Source organism: Mauremys reevesii, linkage group 3, assembly GCF_016161935.1.
Source record: "Mauremys reevesii isolate NIE-2019 linkage group 3, ASM1616193v1, whole genome shotgun sequence".
Taxonomy (NCBI): Eukaryota; Metazoa; Chordata; order Testudines; family Geoemydidae; genus Mauremys; species Mauremys reevesii.
The window spans coordinates 89,717,077-89,737,148 of record NC_052625.1 but is presented as its reverse complement, the minus strand read 5'-3'; the positions used below and the strand labels follow the sequence as shown (position 1 = coordinate 89,737,148).

The following is a 20,072-nucleotide window of genomic DNA, read 5'->3' as shown; positions in this document are numbered from 1 at the left end:
CATCTTGAGGTAATGGGTGGTCTCTCAGGATATTGTGATACCTCAGGTTAAAATGTGCCAGTTTTGTGTCACCGTGTGTGTTGTTATATTGTTTTGCATAATCAAATAATATTGAATCAAATTCCAACCTATCATGAAGTTATGTCCAAACATAATTATATTGTACTTCATTAAAATGTTATCATGTCATGCCATGACACTGTGTCAAAAAGTCTTGACCTTGTGTCACTGTATGGTGAAATTACGACATAAATGTCACATCATATGGTGAAAGTTTTTCTTTGCAAAAGAGATAGTCCTTAAATCCTCAGCTGAAAGATACTATAGAAATGCAACTGTCATAAACAGATAGTTAAGGGTTAAAGTCTCTTTTACCTGTAAAGGGTTAACAAGCTCAGTAACCTGAGGAACACCTGACCAGAGGACCAATCAAGGGACAGGATAATTTCAAATCTCTGTGGAGGGAAGGCTTTGTCTGTGTTCCTTGTTTGCTCTGTGTGCTCTCTTTGGATCTAAGAGAGGCCAGATATGTCTCCAAGATCTCCTGGAGTATTTCCTACTATCCAGTATAGTGAGTATTAGTTAAAAAGGCGGATTACTCTTTTGAGTTGTTTTCTATATTTGCAATTGTGTGTTTGCTGAAGGAATTTTTTATTTCTGTTTGCTGTTACTTTGATTATGCTGAGGAGGAGGGAGGGGGAAGTCTCTCTAGTTTTTATAAGTTAGACCCTGTATTTTTTGCATCCTGGTAATACAGAGAGAGTGTACTTTTTTTTTCTTTCTTTAATAAAATCTTTTCTTTTTTAGAACTTGATTGATTTCTTCCCTTGTTTGGATTTTCAGGGGAAGGGGAGGGGGAAAAAGTGAATCCCTCTTTGTTTGATTCAAGGAGTTTGAATCAAGGTATTTTTCCCAAGGGCTAGGGGAAAGGGAGGGGGAGGTGAGTCCCTCTTTGTGTTGAGTCAAGGATTTGACTCGCTGTGTAATCTCTCCGGAGCAGGCTGGAGAGAGGGAAGGGGGGGGAGGGGAACTGGCTGTTTCTCTCTCTCTGGTGAGATTCAAGGGGTTTGAATCTGGGTTCCCCAGGGGAAGCTTGGGGGACAGGCAGTGTGTTATCCACTTTAAACTTAACTGGTGGCAGTGAGAACCAGATCTAAACTAGGATTTTAGTTTAGAGGAGTCCATGCAGGTCCCCATCTTGTGAACGCTAAAGTTCAAAGTGGGGAATAAACCTATGACAGCAACATAATAATACTATTAATTATTATTTTAAGTATATATTTTAGTTAAAGCAAAACCCATACAAAGAGGTAGAAGAAAACAGTTGAACATCACATGAAAAATACAAACTTCCAAAAATAATCATCAAAAACCTTTCACACAGTATTGGAAAATATTACCTTAGAAGCTTAGAATATTACCTTACATTTATTTTCTAGTGGCTAGCCCTTTCGCATGAGGATCACAAATAGGGGTTGATCCATCAACTTTTACTTTCACAAACAGTCTTTACAGAAGTAGTTCTATTAAAGTGTGTGGGACTTCTGCCATTAGTAAAGATTGCAATATCACACCCTGTGTCTGTAGTAAACCTTTCCTACAGTAATTGTTGTTGTAACTGATTGCTTCCATTAAATTTAATAAATAAACCTCAATGCTTCTGGTAATGCTTCTCAGTTTCTAAGTGGGATGTGCTATTATGAGCACACAACATCTGTGCTCAAAGCTCTGGACTGGCTTTTTATTTGCTTTTGGGTACAGTTCAAAGTGTTGGCAACAGTCTTTCTCTTTCTCTCTTTTTAATTGCATATATGTTCCCAATAATAATTACAAAATGCATGAAAAAACCCCTAGAAACGGATCTCACCCAGACTCTTTAATTCATATATATATATATATATATATATATATATATGAAAAACAAACAAACAAGTCTACCTTAAATATAATGAGAAGCATTGTACTCTGTAGAATATATCTGAGAAATAACATTTTCCCCTTCTAGAGGTCCCAGCACTGACTTATTATCATGTAATAATAAAAACACACTTATTATTTAACGTTAGCAGCCAAATCAGTCATACCCGGGTGCTTAACTTTATGCATATGCATAATCAAATTAACTTCAGTAAGATTATTCATAGGGCATAATGTTAAACACGTGCATAAATCTTTGCCTAAATTAGGCCTTAAAGACACAAAACATGAAATATAAAAAACAGGGCTATCATATAAAACAAGCATATGAACAAAAATGATTAGGGGTATGGAATGGCTGCCATATGTGGAGAGATTAATAAGACTGGAACTTTTCAGCTTGGAAAAGAGATGACTAAGGGGGGATATGATTGAGGTCTATAAAACCATGACTGGTGTGGCGAAAGTAAATAAGGAAGTGTTATTAACTCCTTCTCATAACACAAAAACTAGGGATCACCAAATTAAATTAATAGGCAGCAGGTTTAAAACAAACAAAAGGAAGTATTTTTTTACACAGCGCACAGTCAACCTGTGGAACTACTTACCAGAGGATGTTGTGAAGGCTAACACTATAGCAGGGTTCAAAAAAGAACTGATAAATTCATGGAGGATAGGTCCATCAATAGCTATTAGCCATTGGTGTCCCTAGCCTCTGTTTGCCAGAAGTTGGGAATGGGTGACAGGGCATGGATCACTTGATGATTACCTGTTCTGTTCATTCCCTTTGGGGCACCTGTCATTGGCCGCTGTCAGAAGACAGGATGGACCTTTGGTCTGATCCAGTGTGGCCGTTCTTATGTTCATATGAACCATCAACAAACTTGAATTTGAATCTGATTTTAGTGATCAGTATATAAAGAACTGTTTGTTTATTATTATTATTATTATTATTATTATTGCTTTTAATTCACAAAGTCTCCAGTCAGGATTTGGGCTCTGTAGAAACACAAAGAACTGTATAATCACCCCTCTGAAGAACTCAGAACTAGAATCTATGCGCTACCACATCTGAAAGATTGGAATCCTAACTTTCAGCTGGCATAGAACATTTATCTCTAATTCTGGGGTTCATGAGTCCTCCATTTAGAACCCATAAGTGTGTGTTTCCTAGATCATAATTATGTTTTTCTAATAGTTCTCACATCTACAGTATGTGCTAGTAAGCTACAGGCCCTCATGTCCAAAACCTCATTTTTACATTTTCACCAAGACCAGCTGGTCTTTGATGCTCGTTTCAAATTTGTTCCCAATTTTGTTCACGATTTTCATTTAAACCAGTCTATGACTTTGACTGGTATCTTTATCTGCAATCACATTCATCCAACATTATCCATAAGATGAACATTAGACAGTTTCCGTCCTTTGATTTAGACAGGCCATAGATCTTTTGTGAATCCTATTTTCTCTTCTTGAGTCCTGTGAATAAGTTTAGTAGCATTTCCATCCTTCAAATTGTTGGGCAATTATTGGCTGCAAATGCACAGACATGAGTTCATGAGACAATTTTCTCTCTATATACCTCTGCTAGAATATTATATAAAGTTCTGAGCTCCTTGGGTCAGGTCCACAAAAGGACCGAGGCATTGCAATGCTGAATGTTGCAGCACCTAATTTTTACGTGCTCAGAAAATTACAAGAACAACGAACACTGTGATTCACAAAGCCTGAGATTAGCATTTAGTCTTTCTATACAATGAATGGGGAGAGATAGGTACCTAAGATGTGATCCACAAAAACCAGCATGCTAGGCATGGGAGCTCATCTCCTGGAGTTGGGAGGCTTATGTGTCTAAGCTATTTTTTTGCAGGAATGAGTGAGGTGCCTTGCTCCACACAAGCAGGGCCGCCCAGAGGATTCCGGGGGCCCGGGGTCTTCAGCGGCGGGGGCCCCTTCTGTTCCAGGACCCGCCGCCGAAGCGCCCCGAAGACCCGCGGCGGGAACCCCCCGCCGCCGAATTACCGGCGAAGCGGGACCCGCCGCTGAAGTGCAGCCCGGTCTTCAGCGGTAATTCGGCGGCGGGGGGCTCCCACCGCGGGTCTTCTGGGCCCTACGGGGGCGGGTCCCGGAACGGAAGGGGCCCCCCGCCGCCGAATTACCGCCGAAGACCGGGCTGCGCTTCGACGGCGGCCCCCGCTTCTCCCCCGCCCCACCCCCAACGTCTTACCCCCGGCTCCCTCCTCACCCGGAGTCTCAGCGCCTCGCCGGAACAGCCGCAGCCGGCGGGGCCTGAGCTCCGTCCCGCTCAGAGCCGCGTGGGGAGGGGGCGGGGCTGGGAGCTCCACGCCGAGCGGAGGGAGCCGAGCTCAGCCCAGAGCTCCCAGCCCCACCCCCTGACGACGCGGCTCGGGGCGGGGCTCAGGGGCTCCGGCGGAGACTCGGCGTTTGATGCGCTGAGGCTCCAGGAGAGGGGCGGAGGCGGGAGCCCCCACTGAGCCCGGGGCCCGGGGCAAATTGCCCCTTTTGCCCCCCCCTCTGGGCGGCCCTGCACACAAGACCGCCAGAGGAGGTGGTGCTCATTGTATAACTGTTAGTCTAGTGGTTAGAGCACTCACCTGGGATGTAGAGCCCCACGTTTAAGTCTCCCCTGCCAGCAGAGGGGAGACTTAAAGATCCCTGTTTAAATCCTCTCTCTTTTTGGAATGTGCTCAAACCACTGGGCTATGGGATTTTCTGGTGTGGAGGTCCCTCAATTTCTCCTGTTGTAGCTTTTCCACTGTAGATAAATAATTAAAGAGTGATTGGAGAAGGGGGACTGGACCTGGGGTCTCCCACATGGGTGCCCTACCCACCAGGCTACAAGTTATTCTTTCTCTCTCGTTGGTCCTATGACTTTTCCCCTGTGGATAAATACTTGAATAGTCACTGAATGAGAGAGAGATGAGAGATTCAGGTTCCAGTCCTCCTGCTCCAGTCACTCTTTTGTTGTTTATCCATGGTGGAACAGCTTCAATAGGAGAGACTAAGAGAGCCTGCCATCAGAATTTCCCAGAGCTCAGTGCTTAGAGCACTCTCCTAACGGTGGTAGACCTCTGAGCAAATTTTGAATGAGACCCGATCTGGTAGGTGGCTTTAGATGTTCTTCCACCTAGCCTCCCCCCAGTTTTTGGATTCTTCTGGGGCTAGAAGGGAGATAGGCAACTGGACACCTAGAGTGAACCAGCAATGTCACACTCAGAGGCAGAAACTTACGGTAGGCACAGAGGGAACTTTTTCCAAGACAAGTTAGGTACTGAGTGAGTTTAAGTGCCTGTGTTTGGTGTAAGTTTTATGACTCTCACTGGAGACAAAAAATGGGATTTAAGCACCCAGTCTGGGGCTTAGGCCCCTAAGTACCTTTGTTGATTGGCACTCTTGATACTAGAAAAATACCGACACACTGGAGAGAGTGGAAGGAATTTCTAATCTTACTTCTTGCTGTTCTCCCAATGTTGGTAAATTAACTTGTAAACTTCCTACCATTGTTGTTATCTTATTTTTAGGTATTGTTTTCTATCATACATTAGATACACTTTTTATATCTTGGGTAGATTGCATCAGGAATGGTTTAAATAACAGCTCTCTCCTGTTTTCAGACCAACAAACCCCAGGCAAGTCCCAAGACATGACATTCTTTCAGCCTTCAGCAGACATATGGGCTGTGGAAACCAGATAATTTATTTTTAATTTGGTCTTCATGCTGAAGCTTTATCATCTAAAATCTTCTGTGCCTCAACTGTTTACCGATTATATAACACTTTCTTCATCATATTGATCATTAATAACTTATAATTCACCATTACTTTCCACAAAATTTCTCCAAATTCTGGAGATGCTGAAATATATCTGCAAAGACTTTTAAAACACCTTTTTTATATTAATAAAGGCAAGATGAATTTGACCTTGGTGGAGAGAATGCAAAACAAAAAAGAAAGGGGTTTATTTTACAGCTTTTTTAATTCTAGAGATGTGAAGAACAAACTATATAACCACTTCAGTGAGTTTAAGGATTAATTTTTTAAGATCTTTCCTCCTCTCCGGATATATTCAGTTCACACAGATATTTGCATATCTTTGTATAAGCAATAATATATGAAAGAATACCTGATTTAGTCTAGAAATTCAGAAGTTTTAGCAGGGCTTGAAAAAATTTACTCAATTCATGACAAGTGGAAAGCTTTGGCTGGTGAATATGGATACCTAAACTTTCATGCTTTAAGTGAATTAAAGTTATTTTTAAACAATTAGGATTCTAGCTGTTATGGTTTCTATTATGGTTATGACAATAACATTTGGAAGGTTAACAGAATGTGAAAAAATGCAGTACTGTCTTCCTAGTCTTCAAACAAGTAAATCCACTGTCACTGCAATGGCTCCTAGCTTTGATAATCAACAGCAGAATGAAATTAATAATACAGCTGATAGTTAGAACACTGTGGGAAGTAGTGAAACTGGTAAGTATCATGGTGGTTTCTTATTGACAGTACTGTTGCTTGGGAGAGTTATAAACAACAGTATAGGCAGCCACTGGAGTTATTCTCATGGGAGAAGGACTCAAAAATGGAGATCAGGGAGTTGTAGAGTATTAGGTCCAGATGTACAAAGGGATCTAGGTGTTGCAACACCTAAATTTTAGGTGCTTAGAAAATCACAAGAATTCACAAAGCCTGAGTTGGGTGCCCAGCCTCATAGAATGCATGGGGAGAGATCGATGTGTGATAATGGGACCCACAAAACCCACCATTTAAACTAGCCAATAAGAGTTATTGAGGAAGAGGAGATGTTCAAAGTGGAACAGATTTAACAGAAGAGATTGAGAGAAACTCACATCAAAGTATTGCAAACCCTAGAGGTCAGGGCACTCTTCTGAGAAGTAGGGGACCTCTGTGCAAATCCTTGCGCTCCCTAAGGCAGAAGGAGGAATTGAACCTGGGTGTGGTACATGTTGGATGAATGTACCAACTAGGAGGCTGTAAGAGAGTCACCACCATAGCTTCCTCTGGATGGCTTTTTAATGGGGCCTCATCCAGTAGGCCAGCTCTTAGCATGCCAACCACATCAGCCCCTGCCTATCTTCTGCTGGTTTGAGAATTGTGCTGGGGCATAGGCATCATATAGGTGTCCAGTCACCTAAAGTTGTCCAAAATAAATTGTGGTCCGTTAAAGCTTGGTATTGAGTGAGGAAAAACAGGCAGGACCAGAATAACAGTGAAAAGCCAAGTGGCTGCGTTTATTTAGGGGATAATTACAACTTGGGCCGGGGGAGCAGGCAACTTTGGCTGGGATGGTATCAAAATTACAAACACACCCCAAAACACAGTAATAATACACTTTATACTGCTCACCACACCACACCAAATAGGCAGACACACCAATCACACAAGATGGGAATTGGGTTCATCAGAGCGGTGCCCGGTGCAACACAGAGAAAGAGACCCACGGGCCACTGCCTCAGCCACCCTTGCTTTCACACTAAGGGTAACCCAGAGTGTGGTGCGGCTGCAGCTGGGCAGATTCCACTCATTCAGACCGCGGGGACAGGAACCCCTTGGTCAGCTAATCTCCAGGTGGAGACAGCTCCCAGATTCATTCACGCCGGACAAAGACAGAGCAGTGATTCACACACATAAAACAGTTTGCAATTAACAATTCACTAACAAATAGAACAATTATACAAACTAGCTAAGCAATTGTGTAATTCTGAGCTCATTAATACAATCCTGATATCCTGAGTAGATATTTGGTACCAAGTTAGGGAGGGGAAAAAATAAGAGGCTAGATAAGCTAACTGTCAGATATTAAAAAACAAATACCGCACTCCAGGCGCAGCTGACCAGCAGAACAGACACCAGAAGCATGACGAGCTGACAGGGATCGGGTCCAAACGACAACGAATCCAAACGATACGACACGAGTGCACTTTACCGGGAGGAGACCCTGGCCGAAAGGTTGATCAGGTCCTTCAGCTAACACGCGGATGCTCCACACAAATTTTGGGGGGAAACCTAGTTTTATTAAGAGGTCTCACTCCCTCGTGCCAGTATCTGATTGGCTCCCTGGTCCCTCCTCCCTCCAGGCTTCGAGCTGTTGCCACCCCATGTTAGCAGGATTTGCACACGGCACACTGGAGTTGACAAGTAAACAAGCTTGACCCTTAGATGACTGGGTCCAAAAAGAGCGGGAAAGTGAGTCGCTGGGCAGAATTAACCTGACCTCCAGACGACCGACCCAAAAAAAACAGGTTGCCGGGCAGAATCAGGCCTTCACACACACAACTAGCCTGACCTTTAGATGGCCCAGCAGGAGAGAGGGAAAAAACCAAAAACACAGGAGAGCATACACAGTCAGTATTGCTGGGCAGGATTGAGTCTCTGCCCTCTCCTATACAACAAGAACCTGGTCCAAGATGGAGGCTGCCTTGTCCTTTTAACAGGACAAGATGGCCGTGGACCGACAATTGGCCATTCAAAGCCATAACTTCGTATCGGATCGCGACAAGAGTGAGGAGTACTGCACATGCCCAGAGGCAGAAGCCTAGATGCTTCAGGGACTTTTACAGCAAAAATGTAGATGCCGAGTAAGGCTTGGCTTTCTCTACAGAGTTAGGTCGACATAAGCAGCTTATGTCAACCTAAGTATGTTCATATCTACACTACAGTCTTGCTCCCACCGATGTAAGTACCCTACCACACCAACATAATAACTGCACCTCCATGAGAGGCTTAGGGTTTATTTTGGTGTAGTTAGGGCGACACTGCATTCCTTACAGGGGTTGTTGGCTGTCTTGGAGCCATGACATTGACAAGAAAGCCAGCTCCTGTCTCCCCAGCTGGGCTGCTGTCAGGTCTCTGCTCCAAACCATGCTGCCATCCAGGCTCCTGGCTTGGGCTGCTGCCCGGGCTCTCCACTCCCTACTGGGAACCCTGCTGCCCCTCAGGGTCCCTGCTCCCCACCAGGAGAATGGCAGCTGACTGGACCTCAGACGGCTTTCCCCCTACTCCCAGCTGGGAGCAGCTCCTCTCCTCCCCCACTTCCAGCTCAGAGCAGGGAGGTGAGAAGCCTCTGGGGGCAGTTGGGCTCCCAATGGGGAGCTGCATGGAGCTAAGAGCCTGGGCTCTCAGCCCCCCAGTCGGTGGAAGCGCTTCTGGTGAGGACGCACACTATCGACAGGATGGTAGTGTGGACATTAGTAAGTACTGCAGTAACTGTAAGTTGATCTAACAGGTCAATTTGAGATGGTAGTGTAGACATGCCCTGAGATTAGGTACTCACAGGGTTAAGTGGTAGCTGAGTGGGGGGAAGACTGTGGATCACAGAGCTGCCTGAAACTGGGATATAGATACCTAAGAGCTTTTGCAGAGCTTGTGAAAATTACTGGAATCCACAAAGCCTGAGTTAGGTGCCCAGGCAATATGTACTTAAGTATGGAAGCCGCAAAAGCCAGCAGGTAAGCAGCTCCCCATCTAAACTAGACAACAGCAGATGTGAATGAGAGGGTGTGTCCTATGCTCACCCTTCTCAGGGAGTTTGGTACTTATCTCTGCTTGGGATCTTTGGCCATGAACCTTCTCTTGGAATCATGTATATAAGCCGTGTTATGCAAGAAATGCTGGAGGAGCAGGCCATGGTAGTGTCCACTTTATAATTTTAACTCAGCGATTCAGTACCACCCTCTGCTCAATGGGGAGAAAGTAATTGAATGTGGATTTCCCACCTCTCAGGAGAGTGCCCTAGTCTTAGGATGTAGCTATTGAATAGTCTGGTGTAGGGCTCTCTGAATATCTCCTTTTGAAACTGTTCTACTTTGTATAAATACTTAAATAGTCATTGGGCCAACAAGAGTGACAATGACTCTATAGCCTTGTGGTTAGGGTACCTACCTAGGCATGAAAGATACAGGGTCTACTCCCCCTGGTCCAACATGGAACTTGTTGGTGAAAGGTCTCCCACCACCCCAATAATAAATAGAAGCATTTAATCCTCTGGCTAGTCTGGTAAAAAAATCAAGAGTTCTCAGTTTTAGTACCCTGTGTTTAAAATGTATTACAGTAGAACCTGAGGCCTTGTCTACACTACAGGACTATTTCGAATCTACTTAAGTCGAATTTGTGGATTCGACCTTATGAAGTCGAATTTGTGTATCCATACTAAATACACAAATTCGAACTTCTGAGTCCACATTCACGGGGCCAGCTTCGACTTTGGAAGCGGTGCACTGTGGGAAGCTATCCCACAGTTCCCGCACTCCCCGCTGCCCATTGGAATTGTGGGATTTCCCCCCAATGCATGCTGGGGGGAAAAATGTGTCGAGGGTGGTTTTGGGTTAATGTCATCATTGAACCGTCAATCACGCCCTCCCTCTCTTCCTTGAAAGTGCCGGCGGGAAATCTGTTCGCGCCCTTGTCTGGTCGGTTACAGCGCGGACGCCACAGCACTGCGAGCATGGAGCCCGCTGCGATCATCACTGCACTTATGGCCGTTGTCAACTCCTCGCATCTTATCGTCCACCTCTTCCACAGTCAGCTGCTGAGAAACCGGGCGAGGAGGCTCCGGCAGCGCGGTGAGGAGAGTGGCACAGACCTCTCAGAAACCAGGGTACGCCAGGCAGTGGAGATCATGGTGGCAATGGGTCACGTTCATGGTGTGGAACGGCGATTCTGGGCCCGGGAAACAAGCACAGACTGGTGGGACCGCATAGTGCTGCAGGTCTGGGATGACACAGAGTGGCTGCGAAACTTCAGGATGCGTAAGGGCACTTTCCTTGAACTGTGTGACTTGCTGTCCCCTGCCCTGAAGCGCCAGGACACAAGGATGCGAGCAGCCCTGAGTGTGCAGAAGCGAGTGGCCATAGCCCTCTGGAAACTTGCCACGCCAGACAGCTACCGGTCAGTAGCGAACCACTTTGGCATGGGCAAATCTACCGTGGGGATTGCTGTCATTCAAGTAGCCCACGCAATCGTTGAGCAACTGCTCTCAAAGGTAGTGACTCTCGGAAATGTCCAGGTCATCATAGATGGCTTCGCCGCGATGGGATTCCCAAACTGCGGTGGGGCTATAGATGGGACTCACATCCCTATCCTGGCACCAGCCCACCAGGCCACCGAGTACATTAACCGAAAGGGCTACTTTTCAATGGCGCTGCAAGCTGTGGTGGACCATAGGGCACGTTTTACCAACATCAACGTCGGGTGGGCGGGCAAGGTTCATGACGCGCGTGTGTTCAGGAACTCTGGTCTGTTTAGACGCCTCCAGGCAGGTACTTTCTTCCCGGACCACAAAATAACGGTTGGGGATGTGCAGATGCCTACAGTGATCCTCGGGGACCTGGCCTACCCGCTAATGCCCTGGCTCATGAAGCCCTATACAGGCGCCTTGGACAGTGAGAAGGAACTCTTCAACTACCGGCTGAGCAAGTGCAGAATGGTGGTGGAGTGTGCTTTCGGACGTCTCAAGGGGAGATGGCGGACCTTACTGACTCGCTCGGACATCAGCGAAAAGAATATCCCCGTAGTTATTGCTGCTTGCTGTGTGCTCCACAATCTCTGTGAGAGCAAGGGCGAGACCTTTTTGGCCGCTTGGGAGGTTGAGGCAAATCGCCTGGCTGCTGTTTACGATCAGCCAGACACCCGTGCCGATAGAATATCCCAGCGGGAAGCGATGTGCCTCAGGGAGGCTTTGAAAGCGAGTTTCCTCGCAGAGCAGGGTAACCTGTGACTGTCCACTTGATTTTAAGAGAGCCTGATCACAAACCAAGTTTCCCCCACTTCAAAAGGACGTTTTAAAACTAAGGACATGTTTCAGTAATTAATAATAAATCTTTCGTTGACTTTGCATTTCTGTTTCTTGGTTGAAACATGGAAGCTTTCTGTGCTGGGTAAGGTGTGCACTGATGGGTGGGTTTGCAGGAAGGGGCGAGGGGTGCCGTCTTTGGATAGGGGTTAACATGACGGCTGTGGGTTTGGGCGTTGGAAGGGGTGTGGGGGAAGGGTGAGTATCTGCCCCTGGATGAGGGCTCTTTTTGGGGCTCAGGGCACCGGGGAGGATCGTGGCTACGGTCCATGTGCATGTGAAGGGAAGCCTGCCTTTACATTCGGGGATGGCAGGCACCAGGACCCTGGACAAGCATACACATCAAGGAAAGACCCGGGGCAGCATACACCACACAGACTGTCCCTGGTGCCTAGTGACTGCAGTCTGTGTGTGCCCTGCAGTTGACCCTGCACCCAAGTCTGTACCATGGCACTGTGGGCTATGCACTGAAATTACAATTCCCCCCCCCCCCACACACACACCCACAGAAAGTCTTCTGACACCAGAAACGTGACGGAAACAGTGAGTAACACCAAACCGCTTTTAATAATGTAGTACACAGTGGGGGGTTTAAACTTGGAGTTGGGACTGGTTGATGCTGTAAGGAAAGAGCTTGTACAAATTTACAGCGCAAGAGTTGTCTCGAACATTATCGGTCTGCTGCGGTGCAGGGACAGTTCTCACGGCCCCTACCGCCCCTCCTTCTTGTAACTTTGGGTGAGGGGGGGACAGGACTTCTTGGCGTTGGAGGGCGGTTGCAGATGCACTGCAGGGGGGCTCTCTCCTCCTGCCTGCGGTCTTGCAGAACATCTACAAGGCGCCGGAGCGTGTCCGTTTGCTCCCTCATTAGACCAAGCAGCGTTTGAGTCGCCTGCTGGTCTTCCTGCCGCCACCTATCCTCCCGTTCCAGGTGTGTGCGATGCTGCTGACACAGGGTCTCCCTCCACTGTCTCTGCTCTGCCGCCTCTGCTCTGGAGCAGGCCATCAGTTCCTGGAACATGTCGTCCCTAGTCTTTTTCTTTCGGCGTCTAATCTGAGCCAGCCTCTGCGAGGGGGATGCCGGGGCAGTCCGGGAAGGAGCCGAAGCTGTGTGATGCAAAAAAGTAGGTGATTTCCTTGAACACATACATGTTTGCCAACAGTAAACACAGTCTAGTCAGTTTCAGTTAACAAGACCAAAGAGGGAACCAAGTCTCAGGAGATCTCAGAACTAGTCCGAGATTTCGGAATACGCTCTCATTGGCAGCGCCATTGCACTGGATAGCGCACAAGCGAGGAGAGACAGCTGCATCCCTCTTGCACAAAGTCCTGGTAAGCCTTACAGTACATACTGCTTATCAGTTAGTGGTTAGCTGTGCTCTCCTGCTAAAGGCAATGTGCAAAGCAGAAAAGATGACCCTTTTGCAGCCCCTCCCGCCAGTGCACGGGAAAGATCACTGTATGCTTTTCCTCTGTGGCCTCCAACCCGTGGCTGTTAAGCGAGGGTCATTCTTATGCAAAGGAAAAGTCTGTTAAGCGAGGGTCATTCTTATGCAAAGTAAAAGTCTACCATTCACAATAGTAACAGTACACTAATTCCCCTAATTAGATGCAGCACTTCCAGAACGACATTACCCTGAGGCGTGTCAGGCGGACTCAGAGAGAGCAGATGCTAACAGAAGCCCTGCACAGACCAGGACCATACGCTGCCATGCTCGTAGAGGCGATGCTTCCCCTTTACCTTCGGATGGCCTGGCGCGGAAGAGTGTGCTTCCACGGAGCACCCAATAAAGCACCTCTCCCAAGGAACCTCCTGCTGAGGCTTTTCCAGCTGCTCTCTGAGAGCTTTTTTGAACTGTCCCCAGAGGATTATTGCTCGATCCCTATATGTGTAGACCTACTGTTTGTATAGTTTGATATTTAAAAATTTTATATAGTATTTCTATTTATATATATATATATATATATATATACACACACACCTGTTTCTTAAAAAATAAATGTTTCCCTGTTTGTAGCACTTACCGCCTGATCCTTCCCCTGATTCCGAGTCCGGGTTCACGGGCGGGGACGGTTGGTAGGGGATCTCTGTGAGGGTGATGAAGAGAACCTGGCTGTCAGGGAAAGCGGGAGTGGGTTCGATGTCGCCTGCGCCGTCCTCAAAAGACCCTTCCTCATCTTCCCCATCGGCGAACATGGAGGAGGAACTGTCCCGGTACACTATTCCGTCCTCGGAGTCCACCGTCACTAGTGGGGCAGTGGTGGCAGACCCACCTAGAATGGCATGCAGTGCCTCGTAGAAGCGGCATGTCTGGGGCTGGGCTCCGGAGCGTCCGTTTGCCGCTCTGACTTTTTGATACCCTTGTCTTAGGTCCTTCACTTTCACGCGGCACTGCATCGCATCCCGGCTGTATCCTTTCCCTTTCATGGCTTTAGAGACCTTCTCGAAGGTCTTCGCGTTCCGCTTGCTGGAGCGCAGCTCCGAGAGCACAGACTCCTCGCCCCACACAGCGATCAGATCCATGACTTCCCTGTCAGTCCATGCTGGGGACCTTTTTCGCCCCGATGTGCAACCAGAACGTCAGATTCAAACCGCCCAGACAGGAAAATGAATTCAAATTTTCGCGGGTCATTTCCTGTGTGGCTGGCCAGAGAATCCAAGCTCGGACTGCTGTCCAGAGCGTCAACAGAGTGGTGCACTGTGGGATAGCTCCCGGAGCTACTAAGTTCGATTAGCATCCACACCAAGCCTAATTCGAGCTAGCCATGTCGAATTTAGCGTTACTCCACCTGCCGGGGTGGAGTACCAAATTCGAACTAAAGAGCCCTCTAGTTCGAATTAAATGGCTTCCTGGTGTGGACGGTTGAGCGGTTAGTTCGAATTAACGCTGATAAATTCGAATTAAAGTCCTAGTGTAGACCAGGCCTGAGAGTTACTAACACCTTGGGAATAAAGTTTTTTTCATAACTCTGAACAAAATATTATGGTTGTTCTTTCAAGTTTACAACTGGAACATTGACTTAATATAGCTTTGAAACTTTCCTGTGCAGAAGAAAAATGCTTCTTTTAACCATCTTAATTTAAATAAAACAAGTACAGAAATTGCTTTCTTACCTTTTCAAATCTTTTTTTAAACTTTCCCTTAATTTTTTTTAGTAATTTACATGTAACACAGTACTGTACTGTAGTTGCGCTGTGTGTGTGTGTGACTAGTCAGTCCATAACTCTGGTATTCATAACTCTGAGCTTCTACTGTAGTTTAGATAGCTGGCTTAATAGATATTCACCAAAAGAAACATGTTTCTGATCCTGAAGTAACTGGGATCCCTTTTCTTTTTTCACATGTAACTTTTTACTGCTCTAATATGTTTTTTCTTCAAAAACTGTGGAACGGATGAACTGATATACAAAGTTAGACTAAAAATTCATGTAGTCCAATTTCCTGTTTCAGACAGTGGTCAGTACCGGATACTAAAAACATTCCCCTATAATAGACAATTATGTAATACTTTGCCTATGGGAGAATTTCTTCTTAACTCCAGAGTTAATTTAGTGGTTGGTTTATGTCCTGAAGCAGAAGTGGTATGATATTCCTTATGAACTTTTATACAAGCTAAGTAACTGCAAATATTCTTATTATTCATATAGATAATACTGCACCCTGTCTCTGGAAGCCAACAAGGGAAGAAATGAAGAACAATAGGGAAATAAGGCTTCAATTCAGCAAAGCACTTAATCACATGTTTAAGTGATTTGCTTAACTGGGGCCTATGAGAGGCAGACTCAAGCATCCACAGAATCAGTAGCATCTCATAACCAGAGGGATGAAGAGCAGCAAAAATAATTCCGTCCCCCATTAAAAATTGGATACTTGCGAGTACTAATGGTCACACATTCAGTTTAAAGCATGGTATTTTTATCTGAATAAGCAATGATTTGATTACACAGTCAAATCAAAGCACATGGAATTAGAAGTTTGCAGTCTAGGGTCCGACGTTTTCTGGGCCCCTTCCAACATGAATTAAATGTAAGAAGACAAAAGTTCATATGTAATCCCCACTTCCTGTGCATTCCCATAAGCATGCCTTTAAGATGCCATCAGAAGGGGATCCTGCTTTGATGTCTACCCGAGTATTCCTCCACCAGCTGTCATTTTCACATTTTGTACGCTCTCTAGAGTTCACAAAATCACATATTGCACATTCAAATAATACTAATGGGAGGAATTCAGGAAAAGAGATGACTATTCAGGATAAAGGGAAGACTCACTTTGGCTGAGGTTAAGGAAGGCCAAACAAGGAAAATGTTACTAGCCTGTCTTAAATGCTTTACTTTGTATTTCGATGGACAGTGTTTTAGATTTATGCTCTCCTTTACATACATTTGTCTGTAACTCTGTATATCAGTGTATTTTTAAAAGAAGTTAGTAGACAATCACATATTGCTTGTATGGTGTGCATGATTTTTTAAATACTTTATTTCTAAATCAGAGTTTTGCAGAAATGCCAAAAGGATGTAAGTGCTAATTGGGGATTAAGTTGGTTTAAATTTGGATTTTTAAAACGGAGTAATTGAGCAGAGATATTCATGTGCAAAAATAGTCTATAAAAAAATCTTAATTGGTGAAATATACACTTCTTTTATGGTCAGACATCCTCCAACACATTTTTTAAAGGTGAAGTTAAGATAACAGCCACATATCCATATTATTGCATATTATTTTAGAAGAATGCTAAAGTTTAAAAATCCCTTTAGGCTTTTGAGGGATCAAAGTAGTTGGGGGAGGAATTCTTCACTCTAGACACCTGAATGGTGCCCAGTAACAGCAAGAAAGTGGAGGAAGGGAGCTGTCATTATACAGGGGCCTGGGTGCAATAGGAAATAAGCAGGAGGATTGAGAAGGGGGTTGATAACTTTCCAGGGGCCTCTTGCATGGTGCCCGAGAAGAAGCATGAGGTGAAAAGAAGGAGCAGGGAAGGGAATCTTATACACCCTAATATGCTGCCCCCAGATGCTAAACAGTCCCTCTTTTCCCCACCTTGCAGATCTTCAAAGCAGGGTTCCATTTTTGCTTAAGGAGTTCCATAGAGAAAGAAGACAGGGTGCTAACAGGAGTCTGGGGGGGGGGGTTAACATCTGTAGCATCATTTTCTTAATCTCATTATTGCCATTCTTTGGATTTTATCACAAGTTGTGTAATATTTGATGTTTTTTCTTGAAGCCCCAGCTGCTGGAATCAAGAGATTGCATGACGATCTCAGCTTACATTAAAAAATAATTTCTAGCTAGGGTGGTTCCAGAAAAAATCTTGAAAATATTACCCTAGTGTACCATAAAAGCTCTGAAACTAAAAAGCCAATAAAAGGAACCCACAATTAAAAAAAAAACTCATGATTTTGAGGGCCTACCTCATGATTTTTGAATGATTTGGGATGGCAATATTGCAGTTTTGCTCACCTGGCTCTATTCAGAAGGCCTCCACAAACATTTCCAGCTGATCTCTTTGCCTTGGCTTCTAGTGAATATGTATATTTTAGCTGTCATAATACATAAACTCCTTGTACAATTCTTTTTAAATATGATAGAAAAATTCTACCTCATCTCTATAGGTAACATACTAATGATGAGATTACTATTATTTTTGTGTTTTATAAGGTAGTATCGACATTGTTTTATAATAGAAATTTAATTGCTACCTTAACTATGGGTCACTGCTGTTCTATAATCTGGAGAATGATCAAATGGAAGTCTACTAAATGTACAAAAAGAAGTCTCCCTTTAGATTGAGAGTAAATATGAAAAATTTCAGCCCAGAGTAATTTCACTTTGTCTTTTTCAGAAAGTTATAAGCACCTAAAAATCAGGGCTGCTTATGAAAAGACCTTTTCAACCAGAACTATAGCATTCTTTCTACAATATTATGATAATATGACCAGAAAAAATATATTTAATGCTAGATATTATAGCATCATTCATCAGAGCTCAAATTTCGTAATGTATTTTTAACTAGAATTTTTATGGCTTAATGATGTTTCTGGCTTAATGATGTTTCTCTTCAGAAAATATTCTTAATATTGCTGTTCTTGAAATTAGTCACTAATTTTTTATAAATATGGGGGAGAATTGATGTATTTTTCATAAATATAAGAATGAGATTTGTTTCATATTCTTGTGTGAAGAAATGCACGCTGCTCAGTTACACATTTGAATCACCAGTCTTTTATAATTTAGTCATATGACTGAAAATTGATAATAAGCAGATTGTCAGTTAGCACCCTCATCATATCATTGATAGACATTTTTTATTATCTTAAACCATTTCATTTATTTTATTCACAATATTTTACATAGTGAGAACTTGGAAAGTTTTACATTTCATAGGTAGATGAACTAGATGTAAAATTATTTTGAAACTTAATGACATGTTTCAAGATGCCTTTGCAAATCAGTTCTTTATGAACTAAAAAATAGCATATTCACACTGAACCATTATTTTAAATATGAATGACAGAGAGCACTATAAGTTCTGTCCATTGAAGTATTGGAATACAATACTTAAAACTTTGCAAAATTGCACAACAGCTTATACCTGACCCCTCCTGCCATAAGGAGCCGAGGGAATTCCAGGGTGGTTCTGATCATACTGGCAGAAGCAGATGCTGTGATGACATATCAGAGTGGGAATCAGTAATTGGGGCAAGGCAGCATGCTGGAAGACCTAAGAATGAAAATACTCCTTAGTTTTCAAATAATAATTATGCTTTGACTGATCCTCTAAACTTTGCCAAAGAGGTATTCAGCCCTACTGCTGAAGTTAATGGAGGACAATTGTCTTTGCCAACCACCTTTAAGAAGTGCTATTGTTATTCTATAGTTTATATGATTAAGTGTTGTTCACTCAGTCGTGGGTCAATAATGATGTTGGTGAAATTCTGGCCCCCAAAGTCAATGCCAAAAGTTTAATTGACTTCAGGAGGGTCAGGATTTCACTAATGGTCTTACTATAATTAACTTATAATCAATAGATGTCATAGTCTATTACATGGCCCAGGACCAGCCCTATACCAAATGGTGCCCCAGGCGAGGAGCATCTTTCGCGTCCCCCCCACATTTGTTAAACGTTTGAATACCTTATTTTCATTGTATTTGTAGCCCATTTCATGACTTTGATGCAAGATATGCATGCATGATTTATTCCTGTCATATAAGACGATGAATACAGATCTGTAAATCTGTATTTATTCATGCCATATATAAACAAATAAAGCATTCATTTCCTCTAAGCTTATAGAAACTTTTAAAATTAATATCAAGAAATTGAACTCTGCATTAACATTGGGTGGACCAGTATTAAATAGTGTTACAGTAGGCTTATTCCTGGGGGAATTGTGCACCACTGCAGCACAGCAGAAAAATGACCCCCTGTAGATTCTCTTTGCTTCCTTACAGAAAATGGTTTCTGTGGGGAAGCAAAGAGAAGCTGCACCAGTGCTCACTCACCCCTCCCCAGCAGCTCAGACAAGTCTTTCTGGGCAGCCAGGGAGAGGTAAATCACTGGGGAGAAAGAGGCCTGGGGATGCCCCGTCCACCCAGGGAAATGAGTCCAAGCTGGGTGGGGTGGAGGGGAAGAGGAGGATGGAGACGAGTTTCCCCCCCTTCCCTGCACAAAGCAACTGGGGCTAGGTCAAATCAACCCCTCAAAACTTCCCCTGGCTGCAGGAAGCTCTGCACCGTGGGGTTGGGGAGCTTGGTGGGGGGGAGGTCTCGGTGGAGAGGGTGAGGTTCAGCAGGGGGATTGCGGAGCGGGTGTTCTGGATGCACAGTAGTTGGGTGGATAGGGGGAGCAGCTCCCTGTACAGTGACCCCCTGCCCACACACCTAGAACCTCCCACCTAGCCCCCCCATCAGGAGCCCCCTGCACACAGAACCCCTCACTGAGTCTCCTGAACCCCCACCCCACTGAGCCTTACTCCCTCCATCAGGAACCCACAACACCTGGACACCCACCCCACTGAACCCCAACCAGCTTCACCTTGACCCCCCCACACCCTACCAAGCCTCTCTCCCCCACCACCTCCCACTAAGCCCTAACCACCTTCAGTTGGACTCCCCTGTTGTCCATTTCCCCTGCATCCAGAACCCCACACCGAGCTCCCATGCATCCAGATCCCCCTCCCCAGACCTCCCATCGAGCTCCCCACACCCAGATTGTGCCACACAGAAACCTTGAGAGAAACCTGGTACCCTTGAGGGAATTCTGTACCAAATAATTAAAAAAATTAAAATTCTGCGAAGTTCTGCATATTTTATTTGTCAAAATAATACA

At 44.7% G+C, this 20,072-nt stretch overlaps 1 protein-coding gene across 4 annotated transcripts in view; it reads left to right on the top strand.

The window, feature by feature from the left end:
- PACRG (parkin coregulated) overlaps positions 1-20,072 on the top strand; it is a 473,656-nt gene that overhangs the window by 596 nt on the left and 452,988 nt on the right. The window lies entirely within an intron of this gene.